Source organism: Oncorhynchus kisutch, linkage group LG11, assembly GCF_002021735.2.
Source record: "Oncorhynchus kisutch isolate 150728-3 linkage group LG11, Okis_V2, whole genome shotgun sequence".
Taxonomy (NCBI): domain Eukaryota; kingdom Metazoa; phylum Chordata; class Actinopteri; order Salmoniformes; family Salmonidae; genus Oncorhynchus; species Oncorhynchus kisutch.
The window spans coordinates 69,457,748-69,471,380 of record NC_034184.2 but is presented as its reverse complement, the minus strand read 5'-3'; the positions used below and the strand labels follow the sequence as shown (position 1 = coordinate 69,471,380).

Here is a 13,633-nt window from a genome sequence, read left to right as displayed (position 1 = left end):
CATAAAGGGGACTCGTGTATGGAATTCAGTAGTCGCACATTAATTGTGGAAAGAGAGAAAATAGTTTCATTATCGATGTTTTCATCTGAAAATGTGACGTGCGGCCGTTGCATCATTTACAGGAGATGACGAGGCGATTCCCTTGTACAAAAAATACTGCTCATGGATAACTTAGTTATAGTAACATTGAAGACGAATAGAGATATGTTAATCTTTATTGAATCTTTGTATCCCTCATTGTAATTTGAGAAATCATGCTTTCTGCATAAGCTACTTTGTATCATATGAGTATAATTTTCCTCTGGATACAGTATCATGGCCATGTGATCAAAACGCCCGATGCCTATTTGCGACTGGTTAAAAAGTGTCTAATAATTGGATTACGCACGGATTCTTGCGCATCAAAGGAAAAGTTGTACGTTGTATTGTTTTGTGGGAGTGGTGCTCTGTTTTGTGCAATTTACTATGGCGGTATGCGTAACGTCTAGCGGTTTTGATAAGTTATTGGTAGACTATCACCGGTGTATGACAGTTATGACTTGCAATCCCGAAGTTCCTGTCTCGGTTTTCGGTATTTCTGCAATGCGGTGGGTGTGGCCTGACTTTTCGGTAGATGGAGAGGAGGAGAGGAGAGCGTCTTGTGGCTGCTCGGCCAGCTGGTTTACTCGCCCAACGGGGCGTTTTTCAGCCCACATCATGGTTAGCAAAGTGGGGGCACATGCTACAGACACAGGTGGTGCTGCATTGTGCAAGCTCATGGGTCAGAAAATGTAGCTAAAGTGGTCCATTGTTTACTATTTTATGGATGTGCTTTATTTTGGTCTCATCTGTCACCACGGGACATCAGAAATGGGTTATAATAGGCCAACAATTTACAACTATGTTTGTGTGTAAATGTAATAAACTGTTTACATAGGTACATGTTGGCTATTTGTCTGTTTTTATCATCATTTTGATTTATGATGTAGAAACTGCAAACTCCAGCACAAGGTAATGCTATGATTGATTTGAAATTAAATGGTTATGATAATGTCTGCATCACTCTGCTTGGAATGTTTAAAGTGATAGGCCTATCTGGAACTTGATTTATTTTCTTAGCGTATTTGAAGATGTAGGGCATCAATGTGTGTCCATACCAATACTTACTCTCTCCAAATAGCAGTATGTTCCACAGAATAGTGATGGTCATGGTTTCCTTTAAGTGAGCTGCATGCTAGGGTTGTGTTGTTGACCAGTGACCACACCTCAGAAAGTGACTCACTCTCAGCCTGTTGAGGCTAACAGAGAAGTAAACAAATAAGCATATTGCTGCAGATTTCTGTTGTGCTTTTCACTAACACCTGCCCAATATCCTTTATCTTGGCTAGAGCTCAGCCAACCATTGGTCAATATTAGCAAAATAGCTTTTGATTCAACATAATGGTTATAAGGCCTTGGATAGAAGAAAGGAACAGTGCAGCTGCTGAAGCCATGCTGGGTTTACAACTTCTGTAAAGCTCTTCAGTCCAGCTGCTGAAGCCATGCTGGGTTTACACCTTCTGTAAAGCTCTTCAGTCCAGCTGCTGAAGCCATACTGGGTTTACACCTTCTGTAAAGCTCTTCAGTCCAGCTGCTGAAGCCATGCTGGGGTTAAACCTTCTGTAAAGCTCTTCAGTCCAGCTGCTGAAGCCATGCTGGGGTTAAACCTTCTGTAAAGCTCTTCAGTCCAGCTGCTGAAGCCATGCTGGGTTTACACCTTCTGTAAAGCTCTTCAGTGCAGCTGCTGAAGCCATGCTGGGTTTACACCTTCTGTAAAGCTCTTCAGTCCAGCTGCTGAAGCCATACTGGGTTTACACCTTCTGTAAAGCTCTTCAGTCCAGCTGCTGAAGCCATGCTGGGTTTAAACCTTCTGTAAAGCTCTTCAGTCCAGCTGCTGAAGCCATGCTGGGGTTAAACCTTCTGTAAAGCTCTTCAGTCCAGCTGCTGAAGCCATGCTGGGTTTACACCTTCTGTAAAGCTCTTCAGTGCAGCTGCTGAAGCCATGCTGGGTTTACACCTTCTGTAAAGCTCTTCAGTCCAGCTGCTGAAGCCATACTGGGTTTACACCTTCTGTAAAGCTCTTCAGTCCAGCTGCTGAAGCCATGCTGGGTTTAAACCTTCTGTAAAGCTCTTCAGTCCAGCTGCTGAAGCCATGCTGGGGTTAAACCTTCTGTAAAGCTCTTCAGTCCAGCTGCTGAAGCCATGCTGGGTTTACACCTTCTGTAAAGCTCTTCAGTGCAGCTGCTGAAGCCATGCTGGGTTTACACCTTCTGTAAAGCTCTTCAGTCCAGCTGCTGAAGCCATACTGGGTTTACACCTTCTGTAAAGCTCTTCAGTCCAGCTGCTGAAGCCATGCTGGGTTTAAACCTTCTGTAAAGCTCTTCAGTCCAGCTGCTGAAGGCATGCTGGGTTTACACCTTCTGTAAAGCTCTTCAGTCCAGCTGCTGAAGCCATGCTGGGGTTAAACCTTCTGTAAAGCTCTTCAGTCCAGCTGCTGAAGCCATGCTGGGGTTAAACCTTCTGTAAAGCTCTTCAGTCCAGCTGCTGAAGCCATGCTGGGTTTACACCTTCTGTAAAGCTCTTCAGTGCAGCTGCTGAATCCATGCTGGGTTTACACCTTCTGTAAAGCTCTTCAGTCCAGCTGCTGAAGCCATGCTGGGTTTACACCTTCTGTAAAGCGCTTCAGTCCAGCTGCTGAAGCCATGCTGGGTTTACACCTTCTGTAAAGCTCTTCAGTCCAGGAGCAGTGGATGGGTTCCATTTTTCTCATGGACGCGTATCATCCTTATGTCCTACAGTATATGACTTTGATGGATGGCTTAAAGTGTGTTATGCTGACCACGGACTACTGCAACAATACTGCTACTGTGCAGCGGTGTAAGGTTACATGGGAGAATGTCACACATACAGCATCTCTTACCATAACATTTGACGTTTTGGTCATTTAGCAGACGCTCTTATCCAGAGCAACTTACAGTAGTGAGTGCATACATTTCCGTACTGGCCACCCTGGGAGTAAAAACACAAAATACAAGATTTATAGTGTGATATGTTGGGTAGTACTGTGGTGGAGCAATGGGGGCCAAATAACAATGCTTGGCTTGTCTGGAATGGATTTCTCAGTCTAAATATGGGCCAGTGGCTTTTGGCCTCTGTGTCGAGTGTTTCAATCACTGGATCTAGGCTACAGTGGAACAAGTCACAGAGCAGCAGCCTATTCAGAGCAAAGCAGAAATAATACGAAGATACCAAGGGACTTTTCTATCAATAGCAGTGTAAAGTCCTTTGGTTGTGCACCTCTAGTACATTTACATTTCAGTCATTTATCAGACGCTCTTATCCAGACTGATTTACAGGAGCAGTTAGGGTTAGGTGCCGTGCTCAAGGGCACACCGGCAGACTTTTCAGGGATTCGAACCAGCGACCTTTCAGTCACAGGCCCAACGCTCTTAACTGCTAGGCTACATTCCGCCGCTTAGTCAAGAGACTTCAAAAAGACTGCCTTGTGTGTAAGTATTCAGTCACTCAGATTACTGCATGGAGACTAATTTACAAGAGCAGGCATGTTTTATGTAAAAGAGGAAAGCAGGACTTGTTTGTGACTCAAGGAGCTGTGTTTTAGCATTGCAACAGCACCAAGGACAGCGCCACAGACTTTGAATAATAGACAGTCAGGCCCAGTTCAACTCCTATACCACTGTTGTAAGCCTATTATTCTCATAACTAAAGGGCTAGTAAATGTCAATCAGGAAGCCTTGTAAGTGTGCTGCTGCTTTGTCATCCGGATAATTCAATCTCATTGAAAGAGATATATGCAGTAACTCAGCAAAAAAAATTCTCAGAGGTTTTTTTGCGAAACATTTCCATACCTTTCCTTGATATAAGCCTATGACCCTCAAACTCATTTCTGGGCCTCGAAGCCAGTTCCATTGCATTGTTTCATTGTTCCCCTCTAATCAAGGACGAATTTAGACCTCGGACACCAGGTGTGTGCAATTAATGATCAGGTAGAATAGAACACCAGCAGGCTCCGGACCTCGTAGGGTCAGAGTTGACTACCCCTGGCCTATGAGTTGAACCATGAGCAGTTTAGAGGAGTTAAAGTCTGATTTTATAGAATTCAGGTAGTAGCCTTTATGTTGTAAACAGCAACAACTACTGTATAACGTGTTACTTAAGCAATAAGGCCCGAGGAGATGTGGTATTTGGCCAATATGCCACGGCTAAGGGCTGTTCTTAGGCACGAATGAACGCCCTTAGCCGTGGTATATTGGCCATATATCACAAACCCCTGAGGTGCCTTATTGCTATTATAAACTGGTTACCAATGCAATTAGAGCAGTAACAATAAATGTTTTGTCATACCCGTGGTATATGGTCTGATATACCACGGCTGTCAGCCAATTAGCATTCAGAGCTTGAACCACCCAGTTTATAATATACTTTAACCATGTTATTACCACTTTACTCCATGGTAAATGTGAAGTGTTATCTAACATTTTTATAGAGGTTGTATTTAGGTTTTTGGAAGTTGTATTCTCCATTTATAATCATAATACTCTGACAGTGTATAGGCCTGTAGACAGTGTATAGGCCTATATCGATGGATCATAATCTTCACAGTATGCCTGGCGGCTGTCCTAGATGTTTGAATGACAGCATTACGTACTATACTCTGTAATTGTGTGGATCTGTGGATAGTACTGTATCATTCAGTAATATAATGGTGCGATCCTGCTTTAGAGTCCATGGGAGATTCTCTATGATGAGAACGTCTATCAAAGGGAGAAAAAAAACTATTGGAGCTCAGTATGCAGATCAGATCAGTGCATGCCTTATTTTAATTGGGATCTAAACTCAATTTCTTTTACCCTTATAATTATTATAATTTTCTCATCTTAACCAGGTTTCTGTTTGCTCTTAGATGGACCTGATTGAATAATTCATATTTCTCATTAACATTTACATTTTAGTCACTTAGGAGACACTCTTATCCAGACCGACTTACAGTACAGAGCTGTGTCCAGTATGAGGGAAGTTAGAGTTAGGTTCATGGGCCAATGCTAACTAGCTTAGCACAAAGAGTCGAAGTCTTTGGGTACAGCTAGCATACATAAAAATAGTATCCATGAGTTCATCTGACTCTGGGGAAGTAGATAAAGGGCTTCATTGCCAAAATCCCAAACTATCTCTTTAATATCATCAATATTTTGCCACATGAGACACTGTTATTACAGTTCCAGGCGTGTTTGCTTTGTCTTCAAAGGGGTAGAGTTGAATGGAAAACATTCTAGGTTACAGTAGCTGACTCTGTTAATGATACCTCATTGAAAAAAAACATTGTTTTTGTAATTGTAATAATATTCTCTTCATTTCAGGAAATAAGTTATCAATGGTTGTGTAGATGTCATATATTAGACTTATTATTTATTCATGAGCAGTGTTGTTTTGGGTCACCAATGATTGAGTATAAAGGTCTTTAATCCACCTACCAGGGAGAGCCATACAATAAGTAACTAGGCTCATGTAAACCGTGTCAGCTGATTGAACCTCTCTCCTATCCAGATCAATAGTTCCCTCAAGACCATTTCTAATCTGCCCTGGGGTTATTTAGTTGGACAAAACAGGTTTCTTCTGTGATAGGCTTTTAGCGCATTGTGACAGACAGAATCAACTCCTTCCAGTGTGTCTGTTCTACTTCACACTTTTGGATGCTTTGTGATGGGGGAACACAGATGTGCTGATAGCTAGCTCCCCCTCTGTTTGTTCCTCCAATTTCCCTAAGGGAGGTCATTCATTGTGGAAATGTGTTCCCTCACTCATGTGGGCTACTGTTGCTTTCCCCCCTCTCCCTGGATGGTCTGGGTTGAATCCTGGTATTGTGGTTGGTTAAATTGTATGGCTGTTTGGTAAAGAGGACCAGCTGTGGCATTGAACTGGGTAATTGGCTGGGGGGTCTCTGGACTCTGCCGGTCTGCTGCCGGCCCACCGGCTCTATTAGCTGAAGGGGAAGAAAGCAATGCAATCAGATTGAAGGAGACACTGGTTATTTGGGAATAATTCAAGGGAGAACAATAATTGAAGGAAGCAAGCGTAAGATAAGATCTGAAGAGGACTTCTGTGGTACTAGTGCTGAGCGATTAGTGCTTTTTGAGGTCGTTTCGACTATAAAAAAAAGATCACTGTTTTCGATTTCTTTTTTGATTATAATTTTTTGGGACATGAAATGCACAATGCATTTTGTGGGTTGAATGCTGTAACAACACAGAATAAAACTATTAATAAAAGTCCAATGATGGTAGTGACTGCTCATTACTGCTTATCGCTTATTAACATAATTGATTCACATTACTTAAATATTTGTTTTAGTCGATGACTTTATTATTTCATTCCAAGTCAACATCTCATCTCTATAGAGCTGCTGCCTATATAGCCTGACGAATTCACTATTTTAGTAGTTCTTCAAAGTAGATTAGGCACTTTTATGACTGCTGAATACCAACTATCAATCACCTAGATCACGTATTTGTAGGTAGAGAAAGCCCCGCAATGCAACTGCTTTCTATCTCTCTCTCATGCTCCACACAGACCGAGACCTGACAAGTAAGCGGACGTGCAATGGATTATGGTTATTGTAGTTAATTACCACATTTCCTGTGCTAAACTATGTAGAATATTGGCCTGTTGGAAACTATAAATCCCTACTACATCGCAGAGTTTGGGCTAGATAAGATTTTTCTCCACAGAAACTGAGCATCAAGCTCACACAAAAAAACTAAATGGAATTTTAATAATTGAACTGACGTCAGTCAATTAGTTGTTTAAAAACTGAAAAATAAAAAGCAGAGAAATTATTTAGTGTAGAGGTGCTGACTAATGGCAAATAAACTGTAAGCTATATACTCTACATATAAACTCCCAGTAATTTATTTTGTAAACCACCAACGGTTATGTAGACAATGACAATATTGAGGGGTGTGTCAATTATTAGGTTGATGAGAATGATTTGAGTGAAACTGTTAAAAGACAATAGTTTACAACATGTTGAACAACATGTTAGGCTAACAACATGTTAGGCATGTTGTAACATGTTACAACATGTTAGGCTAATGTTATCATATGTCAACATAATTAGATATTGTACATAATATTAGCATCAACATACTGTACATTATTATTGAATTAAATGCAATATACAGTATATATTTAATTGTTTCCAATTACATTTTTGTTACATGTAATCTTTTGGTTCAACCATAATGCATAATAAGCATTATCAACACTGGGAACATATTGGGTGTACACTGATAAGCTGTAGAAAGAATATATGGATTTATCAGACTTGTTGATAAAAAAGGAGGATTGTTCATAAGACTGAAAACTGAAAAATAACAGACATTTCAGTTAATCGTTCAGCCCTAGTCTGTACTCTCTGTGCTGTAAATAGAGATAGGAGAAGAAGGGTTCAGATGTTATCTAGTCAGAGGAGAGGAGACTATTCAAAGGTAATACTGTCCATAAAGAGGATGTGTAGTCAGAACTAGAGGACACACTGGGTTCAAATATTGTTTGTTTTCCTTCAGATACTTTGAGCATTTGTTTAAGCCTACCTGAAATGCCAAATAAGCGGGGTTTGCACTTTTGGGCCTTTTCCATTTCTCCAGACAAGCTCAATCAAGCGCAATTAAAGAATTTGAACAAAAACAAACACCATTTGAACCCAGGTCTGTCTGACTAGAAGACAGGCCATTGTTTGATGCTATATGCTCTATAGAAGAGTCCCACAGGTCCACAGACAGACAGTCTTTTGATGAGGACTCCAGATACAGTAAGTGTCAGAAAAGGTCAGAGCGGCCATCTTTTTCGACAGCAGTCGGCATTCTGTGTGTAAAAGATACCAGTACACGCATGCATTCTCTGCACAGCTGTGCCCAACCCAACCCATATTGGCATCCTTGCTAATTATAGACCCCAACGGGCGAGAAAGAGACAGATAGAGAGAGAGACCAATAAAGAGAGAGCATCATTCATGATACAATGGTAGCCCAGAAAGACGTTTTCCACTGGGGCTTTAGCAAGAGGCTTGTATGATAAAGAACATACATCAGGTTGAAGAAGCTATGCATTTGTTTTACACTGAACACAACATGTAAAGTGTTGTTCCCATGTTTCATGAGCTGAAATAAAAGATCCCAGAAATGTTCCATGCACACAAAAACCTTATATCTCTCAAATATTGTGGACAAATTTGTTTACATCCCTGTTAGTGTGAATTTCTCCTTTGCCAAGATAATCCATCCCCCTGACAGGTGTGGCATATCAAGAAGCTGATTAAACAGCATGATCATTACTCAGGTGCACCTTGTGCTGGGGACAATAAAAGGCCACTCCAAAATGTGCAGTTTTGTCATACAACACAATGCCCAAAGATGTCTCAAGCTTTGAGGGAGCGTGCAATTGGCATGCTGACTGCAGGAATGTCCAACAGAGCTGTTGACAGATAATTTAATGTTAATTTCTCTACCATAAGCTGCCTCCAATGTCATTTTAGAGAATTTGGCAGTATGTCCAACTGGCCTCATAACCGCAGACCACATGTATGGTGTCGTGTGGGCGAGTGGTTTGCTGATGTCAACGTTATGAATTGAGTGCCCCATGGGGGCGGTGGGGTTATGGTATGGGCAGACATAGGGTTGAAAAGGATCGAAAACCTTCCGGAATTTTTCCATCGGAATTTAAGCCCTGGAATTTGGGGAATTTTGCTTAAATTCATCAAAAACGTTAGCTTATAACAGTGAACCTTTTTTTGTGGGATACACACAAGGCAATTCTATGTCTTGTGGCATATTTTGGTTAAACTATCCCCAATTCAATGGAATTGCAACACTCTGCATGCACAGTGCATTCTTCCTTCACATGTGCAATGCACTCTTCCATCACATGTACAGCTGATTCTTAAGATCTTGCACACTAATTATATGCTATAGATCCCACACGACTACACTGTCTGAGCCAAGGACTACATGCTTTCTGGTAAGTTTTGATTACAATACTGGGTGGGGTGAATATATCTTATATGACATACATTCTTTTGTTGTTAACTAGTAAATAGTAGCCTACAGCAAAGTGTGTTTAAATTGTTTCTAACTTGTTAACAATTTCTGCTAGTTAGTTTTTTGCTACCATGTGGGTTTTAGCTTGCTTGGGCCTACTAACTGAGGAGCGTTAATTCACATATTTTCATAGATGTTTAATTTTAAAACATTTATCTTACAAAGGAGTTCTTTAATCTAACTACTTAACAATTTATCTGTACATGAAATTGTATTAGGAATTTTTTTACTCATTTTTTTCTAATGTTTACAGGAAAATGCCACGGGCACTATCTGATGTTTAGAGACATTTCACTGCAGCTAGTGTAGAAGAAAAAGCTGTGTACATTTGCAAATACTGTGCTAAATCATATGTGAAGAAGGCACCAAAGATGCAGAATTACCTCAGCGCTCACAACAAGCAACCTCTGACAAAAGTCCCTCTACTCCTCTACTACTATTTGAGGTGAAAATGATGAATCAGACACTTTATCGATAGCAACAGCTATTGGTCCTCCTGGAATCAGAAGTTTTTTTGACTCAATGGAGGAACGTAGTCAGAGAAATGCTGATGAATGTCTTGCTCGAGCTGTATATGCAACTGGTTCACCTTTGATGCTCACAGGCAATGTGTATTGGAAGAGATTTCTGAATGTTCTTTGCCCAGCATACACCCCTCCAACCAGACATGTTTTATCTACTCATTTGCTGGATGCAGAGTTCAACAGAGTTCAAGTGAAGATCAAGCAAATCATAGAGAGAGCAGACTGTATTGCAATCATCTCTGATGGGTGGTCAAATGTTTGTGGGCAAGGAATAATTAACTACATAATCTCCACCCCTCAAACAGTATTCTAGAAGAGCACAGACACAAAGGACAATAGACACACCGGTCTCTACATTGCAGATGAGCTGAAGGCAGTGATAAATGACCTTGGACTACAGAAGGTATTTGCACTGGTGACAGACAATGCTGCGAACATGAAGGCTGCTTGGTCTAAAGTGGAGGAGTCCTACCCTCACATCACACCCATTGGCTGTGCTGCTCATGCATTGAATCTGCTCCTCAAGGTCATCATGGCACTGAAAACAATGGATACACTCTACAAGAGAGCCAATGAAATGGTTAGGTATGTGAAGGGTCATCAAGTTATAGCAGCAATCTACCTCACCAAGCAAAGTGAGAAGAATAAGAGCTCCACATTGAAGCTGCCCAGCAACACCCGTTGGGGTGGTGTTGTCATCATGTTTGACAGTCTCCTGGAGGGGAAGGAGTCTCTCCAAGAAATGGCTATATCACAGTCTGCCGATATGGACAGCCCCATCAATATGATCCTCCTGGATGATGTATTTTGGAAGAGAGTGGTAAGCAGCCTGATACTCCTGAAACCTGTAGCAGTAGCCATTGCACAGATTGCACGCATCTGTCTGGTGTTCAGACTCTGCTTGCAGATGTAAGAGAAGAAATCCGTACTGCTCTGCACACTTCACTGTTACTCCAAGCAGAGGAAACTGCAGTTCTGAAATACATCAGAAAGCATGAAGACTTCTGCCTGTAGCCCATACACGCCGCAGAGTACATGTTGGACCCCAAGTATGCTGGCAAGAGCATCCTGTCTGGTGCAGAGATTAACAAGGCTTATGTCTCGCCACCTTGGCCTGGGTGAGGGCAAGGTTCTTGGCAGTCTGGCGAAGTACACTTCCAAGCAAGGGTTTTGGGATGGAGATGTGATATGGCAGTCGTGCCAACATATCTCATCAACCACCTGGTGGAAGGGACTTTGTGGATCTGAGGATCTTTCCCCTGTTGCCTCCATCATCCTCCAAATCCCACGAACATCAGCCGCCTCAGAATGCAACTGGCCCTTGTTTGGGAACACACACACCAGAGCACTCAACAGGCTGACCAAAACAAGGGTTGAAGAATTTGTTGCCATCTGGGCAAATTTGAGGCTTTTTGAGCCTGACAATGACCCATCCTCTACAAGGTTGGAAAGTGACAGTGAAGATGAGGCCTCAGAGTCTGATGTTCAAGAGGTGGACATTGAGGAGGTCCAGAGAGAAGACATGGAAGCCTGAGAGGAAGACAACCAAAGCTTTTGTTTCTAGACTATCATTTTAAAGATGTATGTTAAAAACTGTTTTTGGGAGATGCGATGGATTATTGGGGATCATTCAATAGTCCCTTTCTTTTGTTGTTCAGTGAAATCATCCCATGTGAATAGTCAACTCTTCACATGGAATCAGGAATTCCCCAGCGTAGCTTTTTAGGCCCCTTCCTTTTTCAAATTTTTACTAATGACATGCCACTGACTTTCAGTAAAGCCAGAGTTTCTATGTATGCGGATGACTCAACACTATACACGTCAGCTACTACAGCGACTGAAATAACTGCAGTTAGTTTCAGAGTGGTTTCAGAGTGGGTGGCAAGGAATAAGTTAGCCCTAAATATTTCTAAAACTAAAAGCATTATATTTGGAACAAAATACTCACTAAACACTAAACCTCAAATTAACCTTGTAATAAATAATGTGGTAATTGAGCAAGTTGAGATGACTAAACTACTTGGCATAACACTAGATTGTGACAACTGTCATGGTCAAAACATATTGATGCAGTAGTAGCTAAGATTGGGAGAAGTCTGTCTATAATAAAGCGATGCTCTGCCTTCTTAACAACACTATCAACAAGGCAGGTCCTACAGGCCCTAGTTTTGTCGCACCTTGACTACTGTTCAATCGTGTGGTCAGGTGCCTCAAAAAAGGACTTTGGAAAATTGCAATTGGCTCAGAACAGGGCAGTATGGCTGGCCCTTGGATGAACACAGAGCTAATATTAATAATATGCATGTCAATCTCTCATGGCTGAAAGTGGAGGAGAGATTGACTTCATCACTACTTTTATTCATGAGAGGTATTGACATGTTGAATGGACCAAGTTGTCTGTCTAAACTACTGGCACACAGCTCGGACACCCATGCATACCCCACAAGACATGCCACAAGAGGTCTCTTCACAGTCCCCAAGTCCAGAACAGACTATGGGAGGCACACAGTACTACATAGAGCCATGACTACATAGAACTCTATTCCACATCAAGTAACTGACACAAGCAGTAAAATTAGATTTAAAAAACAGATTAAAAAAACTCCTTATGGACCAGCGGGGACTGTGAAGCAACACACACACACACACACACACACACACACACACACACACACACACACACACACACACACACACACACACACGCACACACATACACTCTAACATACACACTATACATACACATGGATTTAGTACTGTAGATATGTTGTAGTGGTGGAGTAGGGGCCTGAGGGCACACAGTGTGTTGTGAAATCTGTGAATGTATTGTAATGTTTTAAAATTGTATAAACTGCCTTAATTTTGCTGGACCCCAGGAAGTATAACTGCTGCTTTGGCAGCAGCAAATGGGATCCATAATAAATACAAAAATACAAACTCTTCTAATTTAAGTTCAATTCGTAACTAAATTGTTTTAAAAATTTCTATTGGAAGGATTTAATAATTAGCAATTATGTCTACTTATGATAAGGTAAAAGGTTTATGTTTCTGTCTCCATATGATATGGTAAATATATCCAATGCAAAAAACATCTACATTTAATTGGTATTAATATTAATTTGCATATATTTCTGTTAATTCCCATGTATTCCCATTAATTCCCACAGAAAGTTTCCACCTCAGACTATTCCCCAAAATGTCCAACCGTAGGCAGACATACTGTAAGCTACGGAAAACTAACACAATTGCATTGTGATCCTGAGATCCTGAGGCCCATTGTCGCAAGGATCTGTACACAATTCCTGAAAGCTGAAAATGACTGATTTCCTAATATGAACTATAACTCATTTATATTTTTGTTCAGTATGGATGACATGTTATTTTTTGTGGACCTACTGGCCTTTATCTCTGTGGTGAAATCCTGTTTTTTCTTGAATTCCCACCCTTGCTTCATTGGTCATGAAAGTTGATTAATTCTGGTTGAAATATCAGCTCCTTTGTCAAGTCAATTTTTACTCCTTTTTCTGATAAATAAATTACCTTCAGATGATGGCTTGAATAATTCAGATTTCTGCTTAGTAGGAACGTAGAGAAATGCAAATTTGTCTCATGATTTTTCAAACGAAAATAGAGAACATTTACAACATAATGAGGATTATAATTTCCTTGTATCAGTATGGCTAGAAAGGATTTCCTGACCTTCATGGGATCTTTCTTGTTTGTTTTCTCTGCTGCTTTAATATTAGTCCAACAGAAGACTGCTATGCTGGCCAAAATTGGGCTGCAGTTTACTGGTGTTCCTGCTGTTTAGCCTGGACTATCTCTAATGTTGCCATAGTAACTACCGCAACAATGGCCACCTTTGTGTCTTTTTTGGAGGCTCCTTTTGTCAAGGTATTTTGCAGAGCATGGACAATAGTGATAATATTTTTTGAAAATGTGATGCACAGTAGGCTACAGATTTAGGATTTTAGGAAG

At 41.0% G+C, this 13,633-nt stretch overlaps 1 protein-coding gene across 21 annotated transcripts in view; it reads left to right on the top strand.

Annotated features, from left to right (window-relative positions):
• epb41l3a (erythrocyte membrane protein band 4.1-like 3a) overlaps window positions 1-13,633 on the top strand; it is an 83,818-nt gene that overhangs the window by 25,581 nt on the left and 44,604 nt on the right. The gene's annotated exons all lie outside the window — the stretch shown is intronic.